Source organism: Bubalus bubalis, chromosome 12 (genome assembly GCF_019923935.1).
Source record: "Bubalus bubalis isolate 160015118507 breed Murrah chromosome 12, NDDB_SH_1, whole genome shotgun sequence".
Classification (NCBI taxonomy): domain Eukaryota; kingdom Metazoa; phylum Chordata; class Mammalia; order Artiodactyla; family Bovidae; genus Bubalus; species Bubalus bubalis.
In genome coordinates, this window is record NC_059168.1 from 11709162 (window position 1) to 11737150 (window position 27989).

The following is a 27989-nucleotide window of genomic DNA, read 5'->3' on the forward strand; positions in this document are numbered from 1 at the left end:
CCTCTTAATCCTCTACCCCTATTTTCTTTACATGGTTTTTCTCATCTTCACAGTCTTCTTATGACAGCTGATACTAAAATGATTGTTTTGTGATTTTATCACCTTCCATGACTATGAGAATATAACATACTCCAGGGGATAAAGAGAAGGAAGACCGGAAGATATCAACCTCTGTTTCACCTTTTATCTCTTGAGAATACCTTAGTTTACTAAATTACCTGTTTGTTGACCTTTGTTGATCTTGCATGGAAATGATCAATGCTATATAACATCTGTAGACAGTTAATTACAAATTTGTACAGTATGTTTTTTGCGGTCAAATGTTTTTGCCTTTATAAAAGGCAGCAGCAAATTTTTTTCTATATCTAATTTTTTCTGCATAGAATTTCACTTGTGGGTGGTTAGAATAGTTCGTTACCCACATCTTTTGTTTTTTGATGGGGCTCTTGGCCTGAGAACACTGTGACCATTTCAGTATTTCACTATTTTCTAAAGTACTCCAAAGGCTACAATATTGGAACTTCCCTTATGTAGAACATAAAAGTGTTGTTGTTGTTTTTAAAATTGCAGCCATATTTTTAAATTAAAATCAGTTGCAATTCCAGAGAACAGTAAGTCACAAAATTTTCCAAACACTGGCCTTGAGCTGTTGTTTCTGTTTTTAACTTCATGGAAACTAACTTTTTTTCTTCTTATTATAAAAGTAATATATATTCATTCTAGAAAACTTGGAGAATGTTGAAGTACAATGAAGAAATACACATCAATAATGATGTATCAGCCAAGAAAGAGATTAACATTCTGACAGGTTTTATTTTTTTAAAAGATATTTAAGGACACATTTATTTATCAAAAACATTGACATCATATTTATAGACTGTTGGGCATAGTTTACTATTTGTGTTTTTCATTTGTTATAAAATAGAAAATGTAATAAAATATGTAATATATGAAAATTGTAAAATATAAAAATAAGTATCTTTGTATTACTCTCCAGCTTAAGATAGATATTAGCAACTTAGAAGTCCTCTGAGTAGATCAATTTCATCATATCCCTGCCTTTTCCTCCACAAGAAATACCTAGTGTGCTGTATTTGGAGTATATAATTTACTTCTGTTTTCTGTAGGTATGTCTAACTATATATAATGTATTGTTTACTTTTCTTTGCTTTTGACTGCTGTGAAAAGGGTAACTAACATATCTGAGGCTTGTATTTTACTCTCAACATTATGTTGCTACAAATCATTTATGTCTTTGTGAGTCATTTACTTTCATTGCTCTAGGAAAATATCTTAAGGTATACACTCCACCATTCTTCTGAAGGTGGACATTTAATGATGGCAAGTTTGATGACTTGAAAGTAGTACAGTATGGTTTGGTATGTAAAATTATATATATAAAGGTTATGTGTGTGCATTATACTAAGTGTATTACTATCACTTTTTGTTTTATTTATTAATAGTTTGAAGCTGTGTTCTTAGGCGTTTGAATCTTATTGTAAGATCTTTTATCTGTAGTAATCGTTTGCCTGATATTTTGTGTGATATTAAATGAACTATGCTAGTATGTGTGTATATATGGTTAGTATTTTTATTATTTTCAGGGTTTTTTTGAAAATAAATTTTTAAATGTGTCTCTTGTGAAGAGCATATTGCTGGACATTTAAAACAATCCAGTTGGATCCATTATCAGTGTTATTGTATTTACTAACAGGGGCATTCAGTTTACATATAATTTATTGTTAGTACATTTGAATTTTTGTCTGTCATCTTAATTTGTATTTTCTGTTTTTTGGCTCTTCTTTGTTTCTTTCTCTCCTTTTCTTGCCTGTCTTTGGATTGATTTTTAAAAATCCTTTATCCACTGTCTCTCAATTATTTCTCCCTCTTTGAAAGTTATACACACTTTCTGTTCTTTCAATGCTGACCCTGTAAATTATAACATATATTCTTAAGTTATGAAAGTCTAAAGCTAATTAAACTTCTACTTTCCTGATGGGTAAAGACCTTAGAACACCAAAATTCTGTTTAGCCTCCACATGATTTGTGATATCATTGTTCTATATTTTAATTTTCTTTGTATTCCTGCTAGACCTTATTATAGTTTCACAAAATAAGTGTTAGTTTATATTAGCAGCTTGCATTTCGGCTTTTTATTCCTTCTTTCCTTCGATCTCAGACCTTCCATTTGAGATCACTTACCTTCGGCCTGAAGAATGTCCTTTGTAATTTCCATTGATGAAAGTCTCTCTGCAACTAACATTTTCAGGTTTTGTAAAAAAAATTTCTGTTGTTTGGCTTGAAATTTCTTTATTTCACTCTTATTTTTAAAAGTAGGTATGTAATTCTGAGCTTGCAATTATTTTCCTGTAGTACTTTACACACAGTATTTCACTGTCTTCTAGCTTTGTTTTTTGATGGTTTAAAATTAGCTATACATCTGATTTCCACTTTGAATGTAATTTATCTTTCTTCACTTGTCTGCTTTAAAATTTTCTCCATATCCTAGACTTTCAGCTGCTTCATTGTGAGATGTTGGTGAACAGATTTCTCTTTGTTTATATATTTTGGATTTATTGCATGTTTGAACCAGTGGATTAATGTCTTTCATCAGTTCTGGAAAATTCTCAGCCATTTTTTCTTTAAGTATTTTTCTTGCCTCAATCTTTCTGTTTTATCTTTCAGGAGCTTTAATTAAATGTGTATTAGATTAATTTCACTCTAAACTCCATTTTGTTATTTTCAGCTGTATAGTTTTCATTTTTCTCTGACTTGATTCTGTGTAATTTCTTCCAATTTATTTTCCAGTTAGTTCTTTCTTCTGTTGTGTTTCATTATCAGTAATGTAGACTGAAATTAAAATTCAGTTTTTTCCCCCCTTTTCTAGGATTTCTGTTCTTTCCCCAAATCTGGGTGTACGTGTGTGTGTGTGTGTATCTACATATCTATCTATCTATATATATGTTTTTCATATTCTTTTCCATTGTGGTTTAGTACAGGATATTGAATATAGTTCCCTGTGCTATACACTAGGACCTTGTTGTTTATCCATTTTATATCTACCAGTTTAATAGTTTTCTATTTTTATAAGGTATTTTCAACAATTTTATTTTCTGAAAACAGGTAAAGAATAGTTGTAATATCTTTGCCTATTAATTCTAACAGCTGAAGTCTTGTGGGTGTTTTTCTGCTAGTTCATACTCATAGATCTTTATTTTCTTTTTTGCCTAGTTTTCTTTGACTCTGTCATGGCTATTACTTTTGAAAAAAAATGTGTATTCATGTGTGTGTTTGTGTGTATTCCTTGAAATCTTGAATGAAAGTTTCTTTCTCCAGGGCTGAATTTCGTCTGTTTCTGTCAGATACCTAGTAACACTGCCAATAAAGGACTTTTTAAACCAAACTCATGTAGTCTACCCAGATATGGGCTGCAAATTCTTTTGAGGCTTTGGGTATGAATACAGCTTCTTCAGAATGTTGTTTATTTTAACTCCTCTACTCCCTGATCCAGCCCCCTCACTTTCTTTCTTTCTTTCTTTCTTTTTTTTTTTTTGTAATATTGTATTTTGCTCTGCACCAAGGTAACTTTCATTGGACTCCCCTCTGGATGGTAAGGATTTAGTGATCTATTCCTACTTCTAGAGTGTAGTTATTCTTTGAAACTTCATATGGGAGAGAATCTTGGATTCTTGGATGGATTTGACCCTTAAATTCTGCTTTCTTTGCCCTTTTGGGCTCCCAAGATGAACCTCACATTTTTGGAATTGTAATTGAGAAATATCTTCAGTTCAAAATCAGTTTAGTGCTCTAGTATTCTCCTTATTTCCCTGGGTATCAGGTTTCTTCTAAAACTTGTCCTGGTGTTTTCACAGTAGCTTATTAACACTTTGCTGTTTTTCATGTGATGCTTTAATGTTTTAGCTAACACATATTTTAAGAAGAAATGTTGGTTTGAGTAACTGTATGATTTGTTGTTGTTTTTACTGCTAACTCAGTTTCTTGGGGACTTTATTTATGGGTGCTCTTGTTCTTATGAGAAAACTGTATTAGTAGCTGCACAAGGGGTGGGGAACATTGATTACTTGATATCAGTGTAAACTAAATTTTCACTTTGGTAGTTTTTCTGCCCCTGATCCATATGTAGACTATGTAGTAGCTACAAATGCCCAAGGGAAGTCTTCTTTTTACCTGGTCCCCTGCCCATGAATATTTATTGTGTAAGTAGGCCTGGGTCCATGTTATATGATTTTGTGGGATATATATTTCTCTAGTTTGCTTTTGATTAAGGGTGTATCCCTTTGTTCTTATGCCTTTGTACCACATCTCCAGTTTAATTCCTTGCCCTGTGTGAGCCAGAGGCTTTGTTTCCTGTCCCCCTTGTGTATTCATTAAAAATGAAGCTATTGGCCAAGAGTTGGCAAACTTTTTTTGTGAAGGGCCAGATAGAAAATATTTTAGACTTTTCAGGTCATACAGTCTCTGCTGTTGTGAAATGAACATATCTGTAGACAAGACTTAAATGAATGAGCATAGGTATATTGTAAAGAACTTCATTTATAGACACTGAAATTTGAGTTTCATATAATTTTCATTTGTTAAGATTTCTTCATTTTTATTTTCAACTATTAAAATTTAAAAACTATTCTTAGCTTATGATTATAAGCTGGATTTGGCTTGTGGATTATAGTTTTCGGACTCCTTATTTAGGCCATTAAGATAGCTTTCCTCCTTGCTGCTCTCATTCCTGGCCCTTTTAGGATTTTTCTCACTTCCATGCAAGCTTAGGAAAGCTTAATATTCATTTTAATATGAAGTTACAAAAGCAAATTTTCTATTTTATCCAGCATTTTAGGTTTTTTGCAGTAGGAACATTTCAGAATACACATACACATTGCCAGATTCATGTTTATTTCATCATTTCATATTTAGTAATATATAGTAAAATATGAACAAAAGGCCAAACATTCCATTTTCGATTTTATGACCCTGTCTGATCCTTGTTTTGCATTCTTTGTTTTATATAACTTTAAGAGTGTATGTACATTGTTTTTGTTCTGTGCTTTCAATTAATGTTCTTCTGTATGCATAACAATCTCCATACTTATTTTTTGAGTATATAATATTCTTTGTCTTGTCGTACTACAATTTCCTTAATTTACTTCCTTATTTGGAAATTGTGGGTCCCCCCCCCACTTCAGGTATTTGTTTTTGTTGTTGATTGCAACTGAGTTTCTGCTGACAAGTGCTGAGTAGTGTCTGACTGTCTGTAACCCCATGGGACTTTTCCAGGCATGAATACTGGAGTGGGTTTCCTTTTCTTTCTCCAAGGGATCTTCCCAACCCAGGGATCGAACTGGGTCTCTTGCATCTGCTGCATTGGCATGCAGATTCTTTCCCACTAGCACCACCATAACTGAGTACAATAGCAATTAAAAAAAGTGGAAAATGTTTTTGTTTCCCATCATGATTCATTTCATTAAGACTGTTTAAAACACTTAAAGGAAGATGCTTCCTAAAGAGGGGATCTTATTTTGTTCCTTCTTCACTCCAGATAACCTCTGCACAGCAAATGCCTATTCAGTAAAATGTTTTGTTACATGAAAACTAAGTCATTAAATGAGAGTAAATTGAGAGGTATACCTCTGATTGTATTGTCATTGTTTTAATGATAAAACAATTCAAGCTGTTTCTCCTTAGCTTTCCCCCAAACACGAATGGAACATTTCCTCTTCTACCTGTCCCAGGGAACCAAAGCCAGTAGGTACTGTGGCTTGAAAAATACCAAATACAGCTGAGTTAAATGACTGTCTTAAAAATAGATTTTTGTTCTCTTTTCAAGAGGACAAATAATAAGAAAAATTGGCATATAGCCATCAGTTCTTTACTATGTGGATTGTATACATGTGCTCAAAGAGACAAAAATGGCATTTAAAAAGAGAGGGTTATATTTCTCTTTATCACAAAGTAAGGTGGTAGGCAGTTCAGTGCTGATGCAGTTGGGGCCCAGTCTTCTTCTATATTTCTGCCCAGAAATCCATAACATGTAGCTTTTACCCATATGTGTTTTCTTCTCATAATTTCTCTCTCCAGCGTTATGTCAAGAAGAAGAGTAAGAGGTGAAGGGGGATGCAAACCGAGCTGAACCTTTACTTTTTTAAAGAGCATTCCTAGATGATTTTTGTATACAATTTCAAAATGTAGTTTTTTAATCTAAGCACACTGCTACTTCTAACAAAATCGGAAATCTTTTCTTTTTCTTTTAAACTAATTTATTTTTAATTGAAGGATAATTGCTTTACAGAATTTTGTTGTTTTCTGTCAAAGCTCAACATGAATCAGCCACAAGTTGATTCATACATCCCCTCCCTTTTGAAACTCCCTCCCATCTCCCTCCCCATCCCACCCCTCTAGGTTGATACAGAGCCCCTGTTTGAGTTTCCTGAGCCATACAGAAAATTCCCGTTGGCTGTCTGTTTTACATATGGTAATGTAAGTTTCCATGTTACTCTTTCCATACATCTCACCTTCTTCTCCCCTTTCCCCATGTCCATAAGTCTATTCTCTATGTCTGTTTCTTCATTGCTGCCTTGTAAATAAATCCTTCAGAACCATTTTTCTAGATTCCATACATATGTGTTAGAATATGATATTTATCTTTCTCTTTCTGACTTACTTCACTCTGTATAATAGGTTCTGGGTTTATCCAAACTGACTCAAATGTGTTCCTTTTTATGGCTGAGTAATATTCCATTGTGTGTGTGTGTGTGTGTGTGTGTGTGTGTGTGTGTGTGTACGGCAGTTTCTTTATCCATTCATATGTCGATGGACATCTAGGTTGCTTCCACGTTCTAGCTGTTGTAAACAGTGCTGCAATGAACAATGGATACATGTGTCTTTCTCAATTTTGATTTCCTCAGGGTATATGCCTAGGAGTGGCATTGCTGGGTCGTATGGTGGTTTTATTCCTAGTTTTTAAAGGAATCTCCATACTGTCTTCCACAGTGGCTGTATCAATTTACATTCTCCATACCTTCTCCAGCATTTATTGTTTGTAGACTTTTTGATGAGGGCCATTCTGACCAGTGTGAGGTGATATCTCCTGGTAGTTTTGATTTGTATTTCTCTAATAATGAGTGATGTTGAACATCTTTTCATGTGTTTGTTAGCCATCTGTATGTCTTCCTTGGATAAGTGTCTGTTTAGGTTTTTTCCCCACTTTTTGATTGGGTTGTTTGTTTTTCTGATCGAGTTGTATGAGCTGCCTGTATATTTTGGAAATTAATCCTTTGTCAGTTGTTTCATTTGCTATTATTTTCTCCCATTCTGAGGGTTGTCTTTTCACCTTGCTTATAGTTTCCTTTGCTGTGCAAAAGCTTTTAAGTTTAATCAGGTCTAACTTGTTTACTTTTGTTTGTTTTTTTTTTTTTTCATTTTATTTTTTTAAATTTTATTTTATTTTTAAACTTTACATAATTGCATCAGTTTTGCCAAATATCAAAATGAATCTGCCACAGGTATACATGTGTTCCCCATCCTGAACCCTCCTCCCTCCTCCCTCCCCCCTCCCCACACCATCCCTCTGGGTCGTCCCAGTGCACTAGCCCCAAGCATCCAGTATCTTCTGTTACTGTAGGAGGTGGGTCATAGAGGATCTTGCTTTGATTTACATCATTCAGTGTTCTCCCTATGTTTTCCTCTAAGAGGTTTTTAGTTTCTGGTCTTATATTTAGGTCTTTAATCCATTTTAAGTTTGTCTTTGTGTATGGTGTTAAGAAGTGTTCTAATTTCATTTTTTTACATGTAGTTGTGCAATTTTCCCAGCATCATTTACTGAAGAGGCTGTCTTTGCCCCATTGTATATTCTTGCCTCCTTTGTCAAAAATAAGGTACCCATAGGTGCTTGGGTTTATTTCTGGGCTGTCTATCTTGTTGCATTGGTCTATATTTCTGTTTTTTGGCCAGTACCATACTGTCTTGATGACTGTAGCTTTATAGTATAATCTGAAGTCAGGAAGGTTGATTCCTCCAGCTCCATTCTTCTTTCTCAGGACTGCTTTGGCTATTTGGGGTCTTTTGTGTTTCCATATGAATTGTGAAATTTTTTGTTCTAGTTCTGTGAAAAATGCCATTGGTAATTTAATAGGGATTGCATTGAATCTGTAGATTGCTTTTGGTAGTATAGTCATTTTCACAATATTGATTCTTTCTACCCAGGAACATGGAATATCTCTATATCTGTTTATGTCATCTTTGATTTCTTTCATTAGTGTCTTATATAATTTTCTATGTACAGTTCCTTCATCTCCTTAGGTAAGTTTATTCCAGATATTTAATTCTTTTTGTTGCAATGGTGAGTGGGGTTTATTCCTTAATTTCTCTTTCTGATTTTTCATTGTTAGTATATAGAAATGCAAGTGATTTCTGTGTATTGATTTTGTATCCTGCAACTTTGGTAAATTCACTGATTAGCTCTAGTACTTTTCTGATACTGTCTTTAGGGTTTTCTATGTACAGTGTCGTGTCATCTGCAAACAGTGAGAGCTTTACTTCTTTTCTGATCTGCTGCTGCTGCTGCTAAGTCGCTTCAGCCGTGTCCGACTCTGTGTGACCCCATAGACGTCAGCCCACCAGGCCCTCTGTCCCTGGGATTCTCCAGGCAAGAATACTAGAGTGGGTTGCCATTTTCTTCTCCAATGAATTCATGCATGCTAAGTCGCTTCAGTAGTGTCTGACTCTGTGTGACCCTATGGACAGCAGCCCACCAGGCTCCTCTGTCCACAGGATTCTCCAGGCAAGAATACTGGAGTGGGTTGCCATTTCCTTCTCCTTTCTGATCTGGATTCCTTTTATTTGTTTCTTCTCTGATTGCTGTAGCTAGGATTTGTAGAACTATGTTGAATACTAGTGGTGAAAGTGGACATCCTTGTCTTGTTCCTAATCTTAGGTGGAATTAAGCTTTTCACCATTGAGAATAATGTTTGCTGTAGGTTTATAATATATGGACTTTACTATGTTGAGGCCCATCAAGAAAAAAAGAGAGGTAAATCAAATCAACATAATTAGAAATGAAAAATGAGAGGTTACAACAGACAATGCAGAAATACAAAATATTATAAAAGAGTATTATGAACAACTATATGGCAATAAAATAGATAACCTGGAAGAAATGGACAGATTCTTAGAAAAGTTGAATCTTCCAAGACTGAACCAGGAAGAAGTATAAATTATGAACAGCTCAATTACAAGCACTGAAATTGAAGCTATGATCAAAAATCTCGCAAAAAACAAAAGCCCAGGACCAGATGGCTTCACGGAAGAATTCTATCAAACATTTGGAGAAGAATTAATGCCTACATTTCTGAAACTCTTTCAAAAAATTGCAGAGGAAGGAACACTTCCAAGCTCATTCTACGAGGCCACCATAATCCTGATACCAAAACCAGACAAAAGCAACACAAAAAAAGAAAACTATAGGCTAATATCACTGATTAACCTAGATGCAAGAATCCTCAACAAAATTTTAGGAAATAGAATTCAGCAAGACATCAAAAAGCTCATACACCTTGATCAAGTTGGGTTTATTCCAGGGATGCAAGGATTCTTCAATATATGCAAATCAGTGTGATACACCATATTAACAAATTGAAAGATAAAAACCATATGATCATCTCAATAGATGCAGAAAAAGCCTTTGAGAAAATTGAGCACCAATCTATGATTTTCTTCAAAAAATGAAAATCTTTTAGAATGGAAGGAGATAATTGATCTCAGATAGGCAAATGTCAGCATCTGTCTCATTTAGGATGCTACTTTTGTAGAAACTTCAAAAGAAAGGTCATAGAATTAAAAATTTGACCTCAAGGCATGTGATACTCAACTTTTATGGTGCAACAAGAAGAGAGTTTTTCAAAACTCATGGAGAATTTGTAAAAACTGTCAGAAATGCTTTAATTTACATTGTTCGTTTTTTTATTGCATTACTGCCAGTGTTGTACATTTTACAAGAATTAAATATTATTTAAATAGTTTTTAATATTGATTTTCACATTTAAAACATTATTTATTAAGCTTTTACCACATTGTTAAATTTCCTTTTAAACATTTTTTAAGGTTACATACAGTGTCTCATGATATAGGTATATCATATATAAATATATGATAATTTTTTTACCAGTTCTCTTACTATTAAACATTTACTTATTTAGTCTGATTACGAATGGATGCTTTTGAATTGTGGTGTTGGAGAAGACTCTTGAGAGTCCCTCCTCTGCAAGATCAAACCAGTCCATCCTAAAGGAAATCAGTCCTGAATGTTCATTGGATGGACTGATGCTGAAGCTGAAACTCCAATACTTTGACCACCTGATGCGAAGAATTGACTCATTGGAAAAGATCCTGATGCTGGGAAAGATTGAAGGTGGGAGGACAAGGGGCAACAGAGGATGAGATGGTTGAATGGCATCACCGACTCCATGAACATGAGTTTGAGTAAGCTCCGGGAGTTCATGATGGACAGGGAAGCCTGGCGTACCGCAGTCCATGGGGTCGCGAAGAATCGGACATGACTGAGTAACTGAACTGCACTGAACTTGCCTGTTTAATTATACTTTAGGGGAAATAGTTTTAGATTTACAGATAAATTTCACAGATAATACAGAGTGTTCTTATATTCCCCTTACTCAGGTCCCCCATTGTTAGCATCTTACATTTACACTTGTCAAAACTAAGAATCTAGCATGGATACATCACTGATAACCAAACTCCAGAGTGTCTTTATATTTCACCAGTTTTCCCGTAAATTTCCTCTTTCTGTTCACTGATTCAGTTTAGGATAGCACATTGTTTAGTTTTGTGCTATTGTTTTGTCTCCCCATTTTCCTGTGACCTATGATAATCCCTCACTCTTTCCTTATTTTTCATGACCTTGACAGTCTTGACAAGTTTCGACTAGGTATCTTGTAGAATGTCCCTCAATCTGGGTTTGTCTGATAATTTTTCTTATAATTAGATTGGGATTGTGGGTTTGTGGGAAGAATACCACACAAGTCACCTGTCCTTTTTAGTATCATCATATCAGGGAGTGTGTGGTATCCACATGACAACACTGGTGGTATGACACTTCATCACTTGGGTGAGGTTACGTTTGCCAGGTTTCTTCACTAAGCAGCCACGGTTTTTCCCTTCTTCCTCTTTGGAAGTGAGTCACTAAGTTCAGCTTACACTTAAGGTAGTGTTGTGGGGTGGGATGGGGAGAAGCAGATACTCTTTCACCTTCTGGCAGGAGTATGTATATAAATTACCTGAAATTCTTCTGTAAAGAAGATTTGTGCCTCCCCACCACCATTAATATATTGGTTCAATGATTTATTTATATCAGCATGATCTTATGTATATTTTATACTTTGAATTGTAATCCAAAAGTGTATTTTTTATTTAGATGCTTAGATCATTCTAGTTTTGGGCATTGTGAATTCTTTAAAGGCTGCTTTCTATATACCTTTGATATACTCCCATTAATTTTAAAAAAAAATCAGTTTCTTAACTTTTTATTGAGATGTAGTTGATTTATAATATTATGTAAGTTTCAGTTAAAGTATTGGCTATATTCCCTGCACCATATAACTTTGTAGCTTATTTATTATACATAATAGTGTGTACCTCACCATCCTCTATCCCCTTTTCCCTTTCCCTTTTCTTCTTCCCACTGGTGACTACTAGTTTTCTATATCTGTGAGTCTCATTTTTGTTGTACTCAGTAGTTTGCTTTATTTTTTAGATTCTACATATAAGTGATAACATGCAGTATTTGTCTTTCTCTGCCTGACTTATTTCACTAAATATAATATCCTCCAAGTCCATCATGTTGTTGCAGATGGTACAATTTCATACTTTTATATGACTGAGCAGTATTACATTGTCTATATCTACCACTTCTTTTTTAATTTTTAAAAAACATTTAGTTATTTATTTTAATTGGAGAATAATGACTTTACAATATTGTGGTGGTTTTTGTCATACATCACTATGAATCAGCCATAAGCATACATGTGTCCTCTCCATCCTGAAACCCCCTACCGCATCTTCTTTTTCTGTTCATCTGTTGATGGACTCTTAGGTTATTTCCATATCTTGACCATTGTAAATAATGTTGCTATAAACATTGGGGTGTATGTATCTTTCAAATTAGTGTTTTTGTTTTTTTCAGATATATACTCAGGAGAGGAATTGCTGGGTCATTTGATAATTCTATTTGTAGACTTTTTTTTTGGCTGTGCCACATGTCTTGTGGGATCCCAGTTCCCCGACTAGTGATTGAACTTAGGCCCTTGGCAGTGAAAGTGCAAGGTCCCAACCACTGGATCGCCAGAGAATACCCTCCTGTCTTTTAAGGAGCATTGATACTATTTACCACAGTGATTGCACCAGTTTTCATTCCACCAGCAGTGTATAAGGATTTCCTTTTCTTCACAGCCACATCAACATTTGTTATTTGTTGTCTTTTTGATGATAGCCAATCTGACATCGGAGAAGGCAATTGCACCCCACTCCAGTACTCTTGCCTGGACTCTGTAGGCTGCAGTCCATGGAGTCGCTAAGGGTCGTACACAACTGAGCGACTTCACTTTCACTTTTCACTTTCATGCATTGGAGAAGGAAATGGCAACCCACTCCAGTGTTCTTGCCTGGAGAATCCCAGGGATAGTGGAGCCGGGTGGGCTGCTGTCTATGGGGTCTCACAGAATCGGACACGACTGAAGTGACTTAGCAGCAGGAGCAGCAGCAATCTGACATATGTGAGGTGATACTGAGAATTTGAATTGCATTTCTCTGATGATTAACAGTGTTGGACATCTTTTCATGTGCCTGTTGGCCATTTGTATATCTTCTTTGGAAAAATGTCTATTCAAGTCTCCTGCCCATTTTTTAGTCAAGTTGGATTTTTTTTTTTTTTTTTGTATTGAGTTGTATGAGGTATCCATATATTTTGGATTATTAACTCCATATTAGTCATACCATTTACAAATATTTTTTCTCATTCAGTAGGTTGTCTTTTCCTTCTGTTGATGGTTTCCTTCATTATGTAAAAGCTTTTAATTTAATTAGGCCTTATGTGTTTACTTTTCTTTTTGTATTATTTCCCTTAGGAGAAAGATTGAGAAAATTATTGCTGGGATTTATGTTGAGGAGTGTTCTGCCTATATTTTCTTCTGTGTCTTTTATTGTTTCTGGCCTTACATTTAGGCTTATAATCTATTTCAAGCTAATTTTTGTATATGGGATAAGGAAATGTTTTAATATCATTCTTTTATATGTACATGTCCAGTTTTCCCAGCACCACTTATTAAAGAAACGATTTTTCTCCATGTGTATTCAATGCCTCTTTTGTAATAGATTAGTTGACCACAAGTGTGTGGGCTTATTTCTGGGTTCTCTACTCTGTTCCATTAATCTATGTGTCTGTTTTTACGCTAGTACCATACTATTTTGATTACTGTGGCTTTGTAGTATAGTGTGAAGTCAGGGAGTGTGGTATCTCCAGCTCTGTCCTTTCTCAAGATTGTTTTGGCTTTGGGGTCTTTTGTGTTTTCATACAAATTTTAAAATGATTTATTCTAGTTTTGTGAAAAATACCATTGATATTTTGATAGAGATTGCATTGCGCCTTCAAGCTGCCTTTGATAATATGGTTATTTTAAAAAATATTCTTCCACATCACATTCATGAACATGATCTATCTTTGCATGTGTGTGTGTCCTCTTCAGTTTCTCTCATCAGTGCCTTATAATTTTCTAGTACAAGTCTTTTACTTCCTTAGGAAGTTATTACTAGGTATTTTAATTCTTTTTGATGTGATTGTAAATGGGATCATATCCTTATCTTTCTGATAGTTCATTGTTAGTGCATAAAATGCAGTATATTTCTGTATATTAATTTTGTATCCTGCAGCTTTAACAAATTCATTGGTGAGCTTTAGCAGTCTTTTGGTAATATCTTTAGGATTTTCTAAGTATAGTATATATGTATAGTCTGCAAAGAGTGATGTTTACTTCTTTCTTTCCAATTTAAATTCCATTTACTTCTTTTTATTTTCTGATTGCTGAGGGTAGGACTTTCAAAACTATGGTGAATAAAAGTGGTGAAAGTGGGCATCTTTGTCTTGTTCCTGATGTTAGAGAAAATACTTTCAACTTTGTATCATTGAGTATAATGTTGTTGTTTAGTCCCTAAGTCATGTCCAATTCTTTTTGCAATCCCATGGACTATAGCCCACTAGGTTCCTCTGTCCATGGAATTTCCTGGGCAAGAATACTGGAGCGGGTTGCCATTTCCTTCTCCAGGGAATCTTGCTGACCCAGGAATCAAACCTGCGTCTCCTGCACTGGCAGATGGATTCTTTACTACTGAGCCACTGGGGAGGCCTGAGTATATTGTTAGCGCTGTGCTTATCATAGATAGCCTTTATCATGTTGAGATCACCTCTATACCCAATTTCTGGAGAATTTTTATCACATATGAATGTTGTCAAAATGTTTTATGCATCTGTTGATATGCTTATATGATTTTTCCAAACTGTTAATTTGTAGTATAGTGTGAAGTCAGGGAATGTGTGATATCTGCAATTAACATTGCAGATTAAAAAAATTTTATTGAGGTATAGTTGGTTTATATTATTGTGTTAGTACTTTGCATATATTGGGCCATCCTTGCATCTCTGGGATAAATCCCACTTGATCATGATGTATGATCCTTTTAATGTATTGTTGAATTTAGTTTGCTAATATTTTGTTGAGGATTTTAGAATATATTCAGTTCAGTTCAGTTCAGTCGCTCAGTCGTGTCCGACTCTTTGCGACCCCATGAATCGCAGCACACCAGCCCTCCCTGTCCATCACCAACTCCCGGAGTTCACTCAGACTCACGTCCATCGAGTCAGTGATGCCATCCAGCCATCTCATCCTCTGTCGTCCCCTTCTCCTCCTGCCCCCAATCCTTCCCAGCATCAGGGTCTTTCCCAATGAGTCAACTCTTCTCATGAGGTGGCCAAAGTACTGGAGTTTCAGTTTTAGCATCATTCCTTCTGAAGAACACCCAGGAATGATCTCCTTTAGAATGGACTGGTTGGATCTCCTTGCAGTCCAAGGGACTCTCAAGAGTCTTCTCCAACACCACAGTTCAAAAGCATCAATTCTTCAGCGCTCAGCTTTCTTCACAGTCCAACTCTCACATCCATACATGACCACTGGAAAAACCATAGCCTTGACTAGATGGACCTTTCTTGGCAAAGTAATGTCTCTGCTTTTGAATATGCTATCTAGGTTGGTCATAACTTTCCTTCTAAGGAGTAAGCGTCTTTTAATTAGGTTGGTGCAAATATAGTTACAATTTTGGACTGTGAATTTTAAATCATTATAACTAGGCTCGAACACATCTTTATTAATCAAAACAGAAACCATTATAACAAATACGTTTTTGCCAACAAGAAATGTTTGCTTATTCCTTTAGCATAGAAATCTATGCTTCAGGATTTGACAAACTCTTGGAAAGCATTTTCTGCATCCTGCTGGTTGTGAAAGTGTTTTCCCTGAAAAAAGTCATCGAGATGCTTGAAGAAGTGGTAGTCAGTTGGCGAGAGTTCAGGTGAATATGGGAGATGAGACCAAAGCTTCATAGCCAGATTCATTCAACTTTTGAAGCATTGGTTGTGCCATGTGTGGTTGGGCATTGTTTAGAGAATTGTTGGGCTCATTCTATTGACCAATGCCAGTTGTAGGCATTGCAATTTTCAATGCATCTCTTTGATTTGTTGAGCATACTTCTCAGATGTAATGGTTTCACCTGGATTCAGAAAGCGTTAGTGGATCAGCTGGGCAAGAGACCACCAAATAGTGACCAGGACCTTTTTCTGATGCAAAGTTGACTTTGGGAAGTGCTTTGGAACTTTTTCTCAGTTCAGTCCATCCACTGAGCTGGTCATCACTGGTTGTCTTACACAACCCACTTTTTGCTGCACATCACAATCCAATGGAGAAATGGTCCATTGTTGTTGTGTAGAATAAGAGAAGACGACACTTCAAAATGGTGATTTTTTTGATTTGCAGTCACCTCATGAGGTACCCACTAATTAAGTATTTTCACTCTTTCAGTTTGCTTCAAATACTGAATGACAATAGAATGATTGATGTTGAGTTCTTAGGCAACTTCTCATGTAGTTGAAAGAGGATCAGTTTCAATCATGGCTCTTAGTTTTCATTGTCAGCTTCTGATGGGCCAGGACTGCATTCCTCGTCTTCAAGGCTCTCATCTCCTTTGCAAAACTTCTTGACCCACCATTGCACTGTATGTTTGTTAGCAGTTCCTGGGCCAAATGTGTTGTTGATGTTGTGAGTTGTCTCCATTACTTTATGATCCATTTTGAACTCAAATAAGAAAATTGCTCAAATTTGCTTTTTGTCTAATGTCATTTCCATAGTCTAAAATAAATATAAAATAAACAGCAAGTGATAAGTCATTAGCAAAAAAACATGAAGTGAGAAATGTGCATTAAAATGATGTATAACATAACCACATTTATTTAAAATGTATTCCAACATCAAATGGCAAATTTCAACAATGCAAAACCCATAGTTACTTTTGCACCAACCTAAGATATTCATCAGTGATTCTAGCCTGTAATTTTCTTCTCTGTGATATTGTTGTCTGATTTTGGTAAAAGGGTGATGGTGGTATCATAGAATGAGTTTAGAAGCATTCTCTCCTCTTCAATTTTTTGCGGTAAGTTTGGGTTGGATAGGTGTTAACCTTTTAAATATTTGGAAGATGTCACCTCAGAAGTCCTAGACTTGTGTTTGTTGGAATTTTTGAAAATTTCTGATTCGATTTTGTTGATTGTAATTGGTCTGTTCATATTTTCTACTTCTACCTGTTTCAGTCTTGGGAGACTGTACATTTCTAGGAATTTGCCTGGTTCTGCTAGGTTGTTCATTTTATTGGCATATGTTAATTGTTGTTCATGGTAATCTCTTATGACCCATTATATTTCTATGGTGTCAGTTGTAACTTCTTTTTCATTTCTGGTTTTATTGATTTAGGCTCTCTCTCTTTTTTTCTTGGTGAACTTGGATATGGGTTTATTGATTTTGTTTATATCTTCAGTAAACCAGATCTTAGTTGCATTGATTCTTTTCTCTTTTTGTTTGTTTGTTTGATTTTAGTATCTATTTCATATATTTCTGCTCTGATTCTTTTGGTTTCTTTCCTTCTACTAACTTCAAGTTTTGTTTATTCTTTTTCTAGCTACTTTAGGTGTAATGTTAGGTTGTATATTTGGGATTTTTCTTGTTTGCTGAAGTGAGCTTATATTGCTATGAAGTTCCCTCTTAGAGCTGATTTTGCTGTGTCCTATAGATTTTGAAGCCTTGTGTTTTTGTTTTCATTTGTTTCAAAGTATTTTTTGTTTTTTTCTTTGGTTTTTTGGTTGATCCATTGGTTGTTTAGTAGCAGATTTTTTAGCTACCATGTTTGTGTATTTTGAAACATTTTTTTCTTGTAGTTGGTTTCTGTCTCACAACATTTTGGTCCAAAAAGTTACTTGATATGATTTCAGTGTTCTTAAATTTAAGAAGGCTCCCTTTGTGGCCTAGCATGTGACTTATTATGGAAAATGTTCCATGTGTGTGTTGAAAATAATGTGTATTCTGCTGCTTTGGATGCAGTGTTCCATATATATCATTAAATCTGTCTGATGTAGTGTGTCACCTAAGGGCAGTATTCCCTTATTAATTTTCTGTTTGCCTGATTTGTCCATTGATGTTAGTGAGGTCTTAAAATCTCCTACCAATTTTGTGTTACTGTCAACTTCTTTTTTTTTATGTCTGTTAATACTTGCTTTATTCATTTAAGTGCTTCTATGTAGTGTACATATATATTTGTAATTGTTATATCTTCTACTTAAATCGACCCCTTGATTATTATGTTATGGCCTTCTTTGTCTTGTTCAGTAGTCTTTGTCTTAAGGTCTATTTTGTCTGAAATAAATATTGCTTTCTTTTCGTTTTTGCTTGCATGATAAAACATTTTCCCATACCCTCACTTTCTGTCTGTGTGTCTTTACATTTGCAATAAATCTTGTGTAGGCAGCAATGGGTCTTTTTTTTTTTTTTTTTTGTATCCATTCAGCCACTCTGTGTCTTTTGATTGGTGCATTTAGTTCACTTATATTTAAAGTAATTATTAATATGTACTTTTTCTGCCATTTTGTTAATTGTGTTTGTAGTTCCTTTTAGTTCCTTTCTTCATCTTTTTTGTCTTTTTTTTATTGTGATTTGATGACTATCTTTAGTATTATTTTTGGATTCCATTCCCTTTGTGTGTTTGTATGTATATTTGTTAACAGATTTTTGGTTTTTGATTACTGTGAGAGATATATATGATAGTTTTAAGTTGCTGATCTCTTAATTTAAAATTAATTTTAACAGTCCTGCATTTGTAGTCTCATCCCCTCATGATTACTGTCTTTTGACATTTTATTTTGCATCTAATTGTTTTGCGTATCCCTTAACTCCTTTTTGTGGGTAAGAATGATTTTATTCCTACCTTCCTACTGACTTTGTGTGTGGTTGATTTCCTATCTTACCCTATATTTTCCAGTACTCTTTCATAATTTCATGTTTCTAGTTTTGGCCTTTCCTTTTTTGCTTAGAAAGTCCTTTAAACATTTCTTATAAAATTGGTTTGGTGGTGCTAAATTCTTTTAGCTTTGCTTGTCGGTAAAATTTTGACCTCTCCATGAAATCTAAATGAGACCCTTGCTGGGTACGGTATTCCTGCTTGTAGATTTTTAAATTTCATCAATTTGCATATGTTGTGCCACTGTTCTGATCTGTAGAGTTTCTACTGAGAAGTCAGTTGGCAGCCTAAGGGGAGTTACCTTGTATGCAACTTGTTACTTTTTCCCTTGCTGCTTTTTATATTCTCTCTTTATCTTTCATTTTTGCCATTTTAATTAAAATGTGTCTAGCTATTCTTTCTGGACTTGAATGTCTGTTTCCATTCCCAGATTAGGGAAGTTTCCAGCTATTATGTCTTCAAATATGTTCTCTGTCCCCACCCTTTTTTGTCTTTGCTTTTTGGGACTCCTCTATTGCAAGTGTTATATGCTTGATGTTGTCCTAGAGATCTCTTAAACTTTTCTCATTTGTTTTTATTTTTATTTCCTTCTTTTTGTTCAGGATCAGGATTTCCACTGCTCTGTCTTCCAGCTCACTCATGGGTTTCTCTGTATTGTTTATTCTGCTTTTGATTTCTACTGTGTATTTTTCAATTGTTTTATTCTTCATCTCTGGTTGGTTGCTCTTTATATTTTCCAACTCTCTGTTACAAGCTTCTATCTTCTTGCTCCATGTCCATTCTTCTCTCAAATTCTTTGATTATCTTTACAGTCATTACTCTGAACTCTTTCTCTAATAGTTTGGTTATCTCCACTTCCCTTAATTCTTATGGGCTTTTATCTTATTTGGAACATATTTCACTGTTGACTCATTTTGCCTAACTTGTTTTATTATCTTGTTACTTTATTTCAAACATTTTTATTGTTGACTCATTTTGCTTAACTTGTTGTTTTATTTCTATGTATTTGGTAGATTGGTTATGTTTCCCAAGTTTGGAGATGTGGTCTTTTGTAGGGGACTTCCTGTGTGTACCAGCAGACCACTCTCCATTTGGCCACCAGAGCTATATGCTCTAGGGATGTCCCCTATGTGGGCTGTGTGAGTACTTCTGTTTTGTTGAACTGGCTACTGTGGGTGGTCTGGTAGGCTTGGTTGGTTCCCAGTTTGATTGCTTGCCAGGCCCTGCCTTGTACAAAGGTTTCTGGCACCTCATTGGCAGGGCTGGGTCACACTGCAGCTGGCTGAATAATCCTGTGGGAACCTGGGGCTAGTGCTGACTTACTGGTGGGTAGAGTTGGTTCCACGAGATCCCCAGGCTGGTACCACTGATGGGGGAAGCCAGGCACCAGGGCTAGTGCTGGCCCCCTGGCAGGTAGAGTTGGGTACTGGTGTCTAGCTGCAGAGCCCAGAGGCTCCAGAGCCGGTGTCAGACTGCTGGTGGGTGGGCTGGTTCCTGACACAGTTGTCTGTTTGGTTCATGGTTCCTGAACTTTATGTTGGCCTGCTGGTTGGTTAACTGTGTCCTCAGGCTTTGGGGCTCTAGTTGTCCTATGGCTGGTGTTCTCTTGCTAATGAGTGAGGCTACTCCTGATGCTAGAGACAACTTGCTAGTGACCAGGACCAGAAATTCTAGTTCCTGTCCACCGTTGTGTGTAGGTGGGTCCCGTGGTCCCTGGCAGCAGATTCCCATGGATCCCAGGTTTCGCGTCTGTACAGTGGTATATAGGTTCAGTCTTGGGCCTTTTGGGCAGGGGCAGCTGTGGGCTCAGGGGCCTTAAGGCAGCCTTTGTGGTTGGATGGAGCCGTGTACTTACCTGCGTAGTTAGGTACTTGGCCTGAGGTGTCCCAGTACTGGTGTCTGTAGGCCATTGGGTAGGTACAGGTCTGGATTCTGAGGCTCATAAGCTAGGGGGAGGATTCTAAATTTTTTTTGCCAGCACCAATGTCCATGTGGTAGAACAAGCTCCCTGAACTGTCTGCTGCCACTTTCTCTTTCCCCAGGGTAGGCTCCAGTTGCCTTCTATCTCTCTGGGAAACTCTCAAGATCAGCAGATAGGTGTGACTTGGGCATCTTTCAAATTATTGCTTCTGCCTTGTATCCTGGAGCATATGAGATTTTATGTGCACTTTTTAAGAGTGGAGTCTCGATCTCTAGCCCTCTGGAACTCCCAACAGTAGGCCCTGCTGGCCTTCAAAGTCAAATGTTTAGGTAACTTGTTTTACTGGTACAGGACTTTTGGGCTGGGAAGCCTGCTGTGGGGCTTAGATTCATCACTTTTAGGGGAGAACGTCTGCAGTTGTAATTATTCTTCCATTTATGAGTCACCTATTTGGGGTATGGGCCTTGACTATACTGTGTCTCTGCCCCTCCTGCCCATCTTGTTGTGGTTCCTTCTTTAATATCTTTAATTTGTAGAAGATCTCATCTGATAGGTTCCAGTCATTTTCATCAGTGGCTGTTCTGTAAGTAGTTATAATTTTGGTGTGTCATTAGAGCAGCCGAGCTCAGGATCTTTCAATTCTGCCGTCTTGGCCGATATCTTATGCATTTTTAATGTTAGCCTCTCTGTGTTCTTTAAAGTGTGTCTCTATTACATAGCATAGATTTAGTCTTTCTTTAAAAAAATTTTTTTTGTAAATCCATTTTGACAGTATCTATCTTTTACATGGTATTGTTAGTTTATTTGCATTTATCATAAATCCTCATATGGCTGCATTTAAATTGTATGTTTCTTCTTTATTTGTTGTAGCTGTTCTTTATTCATTTGTTCCTCCTTTCTTTTATGGGGTTCATTCAGCAATTTTTAGAAATCTATTTCATCTTCTCAATGAGCGTTTTGCTTTAGTCTTAATTTTTATATATCAATTTTTTACTGGGCTTCTTTGGTGGCTCAGATGGTAAAGAATCCACCTGCAATCTGGGACACCTGGGTTCGATCCCTGAGTTGGGAAGATCTCCTGGAGAAGGGAATGCCTACCCACTCCAGTATTATGACCTGGAAAATCCCATGGACAGAGGAGCCTGGCAGGATACAGTCCATGGGGTCTTCTTTTAATAGCAGTAATTTTTTTTATTAGACAGTCTAAAATTTTAATATATATGTTTCAATATTTGTAGCATATCCATATAGTGTGTATGTGTGTGTGTGTGTGTGTGTGCTCAGTCACTCAGTCATGTACAACTCTTTGAGACCCCATGGACTGTAGCCTGCCAAGCTCCTCTGTCCATGAGATTTTTCAGGCAAGAACACTGAAGTGGGTTGCCATTTCCTTCTCCAGGGGATCTTCCCGACCCAGGGATTGAACCTGTATCTTTTGAGTCTCCTGCACTGACAGGGAGATTCTTTACCACTGCATCACTTGGGAAGCCTGTCTAGTTCTAGTTAACAATTTTTATACTTTCAGTTCAGTTCAGTCGCTCAGTCATGTCCGACTCTTTGCGACCCCAAGAATTGCAGCACGCCAGGCCTCCCTGTCCATCACCAACTCCTGGAGTTCACCCAAACTCATGTCCACCGAGTCGGTGATGCCATCCAACCGTCTCATCCTCTGTCGTCCCCTTCTCCTCCTGCCCCCAATCCCTCCCAGAAGCAGGGTCTTTTCCAATGAGTTAACTTTTCGCATGAGGTGGCCAAAGTACTGGAGTTTCAGCTTCAGCCCCAGTCCTTCCAAAGAACACATAGGACTGATCTCCTTTAGAATGGACTGGTTGGATCTCCTTGCAGTCCAAGGGACTCTCAAGAGTCTTCTCCAACACCACAGTTCAAAGCATCAATTCTTTGGCGCTTGGCGCTCAGCTTTCTTTACAGTCCAACTCTCACATCCATACATGACCACTGGAAAAACCATAGCCTTGACTAGACGGACCTTTGTTGGCAAAGTAATGTCTCTGCTTTTGAATATGCTATCTAGGTTGGTCATAACTTTCCTTCCAAGGAGTAAGCGTCTTTTAATTTCATGGCTGCAGTCACCATCTGCAGTGATTTTGGAGCCCCCCAAAATAAAGTCTGACACTGTTTCCATTGTTTCCCCATCTATTTCCCATGAAGTGATGGGATCGGATGCCATGATCTTAGTTTTCTGAATAACTTTTTTACTCTCCTCTTTCACTTTCATCAAGAGGCTTTTTAGTTCCTCTTCACTTTCTATACTCCACTTACCTGCATTCTCTTTTTTGTGCTATTGTTATATATTGTATTTTATTCCTGCATATTTTATAAATCCCTTAATATGGTATTACCACATTTTGTTTAAATTCAAAATCCTTTAAATATATTTTGCAAGAAGTCTTTTATATTTATCCACCTATTTAAACTGTTTGGTGCTCCTTTTTTCCTCCTTCATAACTGGGTCTCCATAACAAGGATCATTTTTCTTCAGCCTGAAGAGCTTACTTTTATATTTATTATTGTGCAGGCTTTCTGGCAATAGTTTCAGCTTTTATTTGTCTAAGTGTGCATTTATTGTACCTTCATTTAAAAGGATATTTTTCACTAGATATAAAATTCTACATCTATTTAGTTTTTTGTCTTGCCCATAACTTTAATAATGTTATTTCATTATCTTCTGCTTGTATTGTTTTTGATGAGAAACCAGCTGTGAATATCGTACAATATCACTTATACGTGGAATCTCAAAAATGGTACACAGAAACTTATTTGCAAAGCAGAAATAGAGTCACACATGTAGAAAACAAGCTTATGGTTACGGGTGGTAGGGAGGGAATGGGAAAAACTGGGAGTTAGAGATTGACATATGTATATACTACTATGTGGGGTTGCCAGATGGCTCAGTGTTAAAGAATCTGCCTGCCAGTGCAGGAGTTGCAGGTTTGATCCCTGGGTTGATCTCCTGGAGGAGGAAATGGTAACCCACTCCAGTATTCTTACCGGAAAAATCCTATGGTCAGAGGAGCCCGGTGGGCTACAGTCCATGGGGTCACAAAGAGTTGGACACAATTGAGCATGCGCACACTTACTCATCCTTGCACACATACATACACTACTATGTATATAATAGATAACTAATGAGAACCTACTATGTAACACAGGAAGCTCTACTCCTCTATGGTAACTTAAACAGGAAAGAAATCGAAAAAAGAGTGGATATGTGTATATGCATAACTGATCTGCTTTGCTGAACAGCAGAAACTAACACAACATTGTAAAACATCAGTATTCCAGTAAAAATGAACTGAAAAAATCAGCTGTGTTTCTGTTGCATCCCCTGAATGCAATGTGTATTGTTTTTCTAGTTGCTCTTAATATTTGTTGTTGTTGTTGAGTTTGTGTAGTGTTCAGGAGAGGATTTTGGGGTGCGTGTGTCAGTTTTTTCATTCTTGGGGTTTACTGAGCTTCTTGGACCTTGGTTTGGATTTTTCCTTTATGAATTTTGGGAAGCTCTTATACTTGATCTCTTCAAATATTTTTTCTGCTTCATAATTTGTCTCTTTTCTTTTGGGAATCCAGTTATGCTTTTTTTAAATTTGATCATTTGTCTCTGATACTTTTTTTTCTCCTTTGATAGTTTGATTTCATTAATGCTGTCTTCTCTTTCATCTATCTCCTTTTAAGACCATCCAGTACGTTCCTCATTTCAGATACCTTATGTTTCAACACTGAAATTTCTGTCTGACTCTTTTTAGATTTCTCATTGCTGAATTTCTTCTAGTCTTCTAAATTCTTATATTTAGTACTTATTTTACTGTTTTTGTCTGCTAATTTGGACAATTAGCTCATCTGTGAATCTTCTATTACTGTTAATTTTTTGATATATAAGTTGCTTTTCCCCCCTTTTATTACATGTCTTCTCATAATTTCTGATGCTCTGTTCTTCTAGCAGGGATCTAGTATGTAAGAAATGTGAAGCTCTAGATTTCCCTGTGTTTTCTGGTACCATCCTTGTCTTCCCACATGTTGCTTACTCAGTAAATATAGCTCTGTGAGCAGAGGTGGGGTGAAGTGGTAACTGGGTTGTGAGGATTATGAGCTTTGTGTTTGGAACATTTCTAGATTCTAATCTTTCACATCACCCTAAGTGTTAATATTAAAAATTTGAATATTTTCTCCTTACTGCAAAATGTTGCTCTAGGCTTATTTCTCTTCTCACCTGTGACCCAGACTTGACCACTTTCCCAACTGAGGATAATGGATGCTATTCTTTGCTAATCTGGAGAAGAGCTTGTCTCTTTCTAGTACTTTGTTCATTTAGATGTTTTTCATTTGTATCTCCTGTATGTTTTTAAAGAAAAAAGTATATGTTAACTTTTTGGTATGTATTTTCACTGTTATTATTGATATGGTAAAGGCAGTAGTCTTTTGTGGCCTTCTATAGCACAAGATTGGAGAAGGCAATGGCACCCCACTCCAGTACTCTTGCCTGGAAAATCCCATGGGCGGAGGAGCCTGGTAGGCTGCAGTCCATGGGGTCGCAAAAAGTAGGACACGACTGAGCAACTTCACTTTCACTTTTCACTTTCATGCATTGGAGAAGGAAATGGCAACCCACTGCAGTGTTCTTGCCTGGAGAATTCTAGGGACGGGGGAGCCTGGTGGGCTGCCGTCTATGGGGTCACACAGAGTCAGACACGACTGAGGCGACTTAGCAGCAGCAGCAGCATAGCACAAGATTGAATTGAAACTCCTTTTTCTTCTTTGAATTTAGTTTTTAAAAATTTCTTTCAGATTTTATATCCCTTGCTAAAACATTAATGTGGGGGAGAAGGTAGCCCCAAATCTCATGGTTAATGTGTGAGTGTGTCTGTATATATGTCTCTGTATGTGTGTGTTAGTTGCTCAGTTGTGTCTGACTCTTTGTGACCCCATTCACTGTAGCCCACCAGGCTTCTCTGTCCATGGAATTCTCCAGGCAAGAATACTGGAGTGGGTAGCCATTCCCTTCTCCAGGGATCTTCCTGACACCCAGAGATTGAACCTGGGTCTCCTGCATTGCAGGCAGGTTCTTTACCAACTGAGCCACAAGGGAAGTCCCTGTATGTCTATGTATATATAATAAAAAAAGAAATTGTAAAGATTCTTTGGTTCAATAATGATTTTGAACATAAGTGACTGTTTTGGAGAGAAGAGATAAGGCTGGGTTTCATAAAAAGAACTAAACCATTAAACTAAGTAAATACAAAGGTGTTACTCAGTGATTTCTAATGAATCAAAATTCATTGCTCAAATGAAACTACTCGGTGATCTCTAAGACCAAAGATCTTTTCACTCCTTTTAAGAAGGACTTTCTGGAATTTTTTTTTTTTCCTCCTAGGAACTGATATTTATTATCAAAGTCATATTTGATGTCAACAAGATGCCACAATTCCAAAAACAAAATTGCACACATTGCAATCTCAATGCAGTCAAATGGAGCCCCAGTCATTAAAAAAGTAATTCAGATTACTCCAAAGAGCAACTGAATTTTTTAAACATCTTTATACATCCAGCCAACAAATTAAAATGGTTAATAAGAAAAAATACAAATTCAGAGGTCTGGTATAAATGTTTTAAAAAGGCAACTGCGTAAGCATTTCTATTGATTTGAACATCAGTCTTTCTGCCACTCAGCTTCATCCCATTCATCATCCGGCAGGCTCTCTCACCCACCTCTGGCAACTCAAACTTAACCACACCGCACCCCTTTGGCTTCCCATTCTCCATCTTGAAGTCGGCATACAGCACGTGGCTGCATTCTTTGAACCTGTCTTTTAGCATCTTCCATGTAAAATCAAATGGGAGATTTGTCACAAATATCTGGCACGCCTTCCTGGCCACCCCAGGGGCATGGCCTCCAGTTCCACCAAAGGAGTCTGCAAAACTTCCTCCAAAGTTGCCATGCTCCATCTCGATGGCATGGTCAAAGCTGACACTGCCACCGCCACCCATGGCCAGGCCCATGAGCTCAATGCCAGCATGCAGGGCTGGGCCCATGACAGGACCCATGAGTTCCAGGCTGTTGGTGCCCATGCGCTCCAGGGCCATATGCTGGAGACTGTTGGTGCTCATATGCCCCAGGCCCATGCACTCCAGGCTGGTGGCTGTGTGGTCCATCACAGGGCCCATGCACTCCAGGCCTGTCTCCATGCCTGAGGGCACTGTGTACTTGATGGCAGGGCCCATGCGCTCCACACCAGAGCCCATGCGCTCCACACCAGAGCCCATGTGCTTGATGGTCTGGCCTACGCGGTCAATGGGCGTGGCCAAAGACCATGCTGGCACACATGCGCTCCATGCCAGAGCTGATGCGCTCCATGATCTGGCCCATGTGCTCTAGGCCCAGGGGGTCCATGTGCTCAATGCAAGAGCCCATGTGGTCCATGACCAGGACCATGCACTCAGTCTCAGAGCCCACGTGATCCATGCCGTGGCCTAGGCCTGCGCCCATGCGTTCCATGCTGTCTGCCCCACTCCCAGCCATGCGGTCAATGTTGGGGCCCATCCTCTTGATTCCAGGGACACTGCCTCCACCTCCACCATTTATTCTGCCCATGTTCGTCCCAGATCCAAATCAACCCATGTTTTTCATACCACCACCAATAGGTCTTTCCATGCCTCCCATTTTATTTGTTCCAAATCCTATGCCTTCCATTCCCATTCCTGCAGGTCCCAGGTTGCCCATTCAAATGCCTTTATTCAAATGGTTGGCATCAGTAGGCTGCCCTCCTGGTCCTAACCCCATGCGAATACCACCAAGTCCATGGGGAAGTTGTTGTGGATGCTCAGGAGGGAAAATATCTCCCTTTGGTAAGGCCCTCTTATCCATTTTCCCGTGCATTGGTCTCAAACAGCAGCTGGCCACTAAACATAGATACATAGATATAGCTTGCATGGCTTCAGTAGACTGTTCAAAAGTAACAGTGCCTATTCCGTGACTTTTTCCATCTTTATCCTCAAGAATGTCTGCTCCAACCACCACACCAGCCATACTAAAAACTTCCTTCAGTTTCTACCAGCCAACTTTATAATCCAGATTTGCTACAAATACTGTGCTTCCCAGTCTTCCAGCCTTTTGCACTGCTCTCCTGGCATGTTCACCATCAGGATCTTCTTTGACTTTCAGTGGTCTTCCACTCAGACTATGCTTGTTTAGAACTTCAGCAGTGTTTTTCATGCTCTCTTCCATCTTGAATTCAACAACAGCTCATCCCCTTGACTTTCCTTCAGCGTCCATTAAGAGCTCCACGTATGTTACCTCACCAACTTTTTCTTTAACCAGATCTTTATGTGACTGCCATTTCACATCAAAAGGTATGTTTGTAATGAAGGCTTCGTATCTTTTAGTTGGATTGGCATATGGATCAAAGCGATTGCCTCTCTTTTGATG

At 37.4% G+C, this 27989-nt stretch overlaps 1 protein-coding gene and 1 pseudogene across 6 annotated transcripts in view; one reads left to right on the forward strand and one right to left on the reverse strand.

Annotated features, from left to right (window-relative positions):
- The window catches only part of EXOC6B (exocyst complex component 6B), a 723334-nt gene that overhangs the window by 244786 nt on the left and 450559 nt on the right, over positions 1 to 27989 (forward strand). The window lies entirely within an intron of this gene.
- LOC102410895 lies at positions 26066 to 27978 on the reverse strand (annotated as a pseudogene).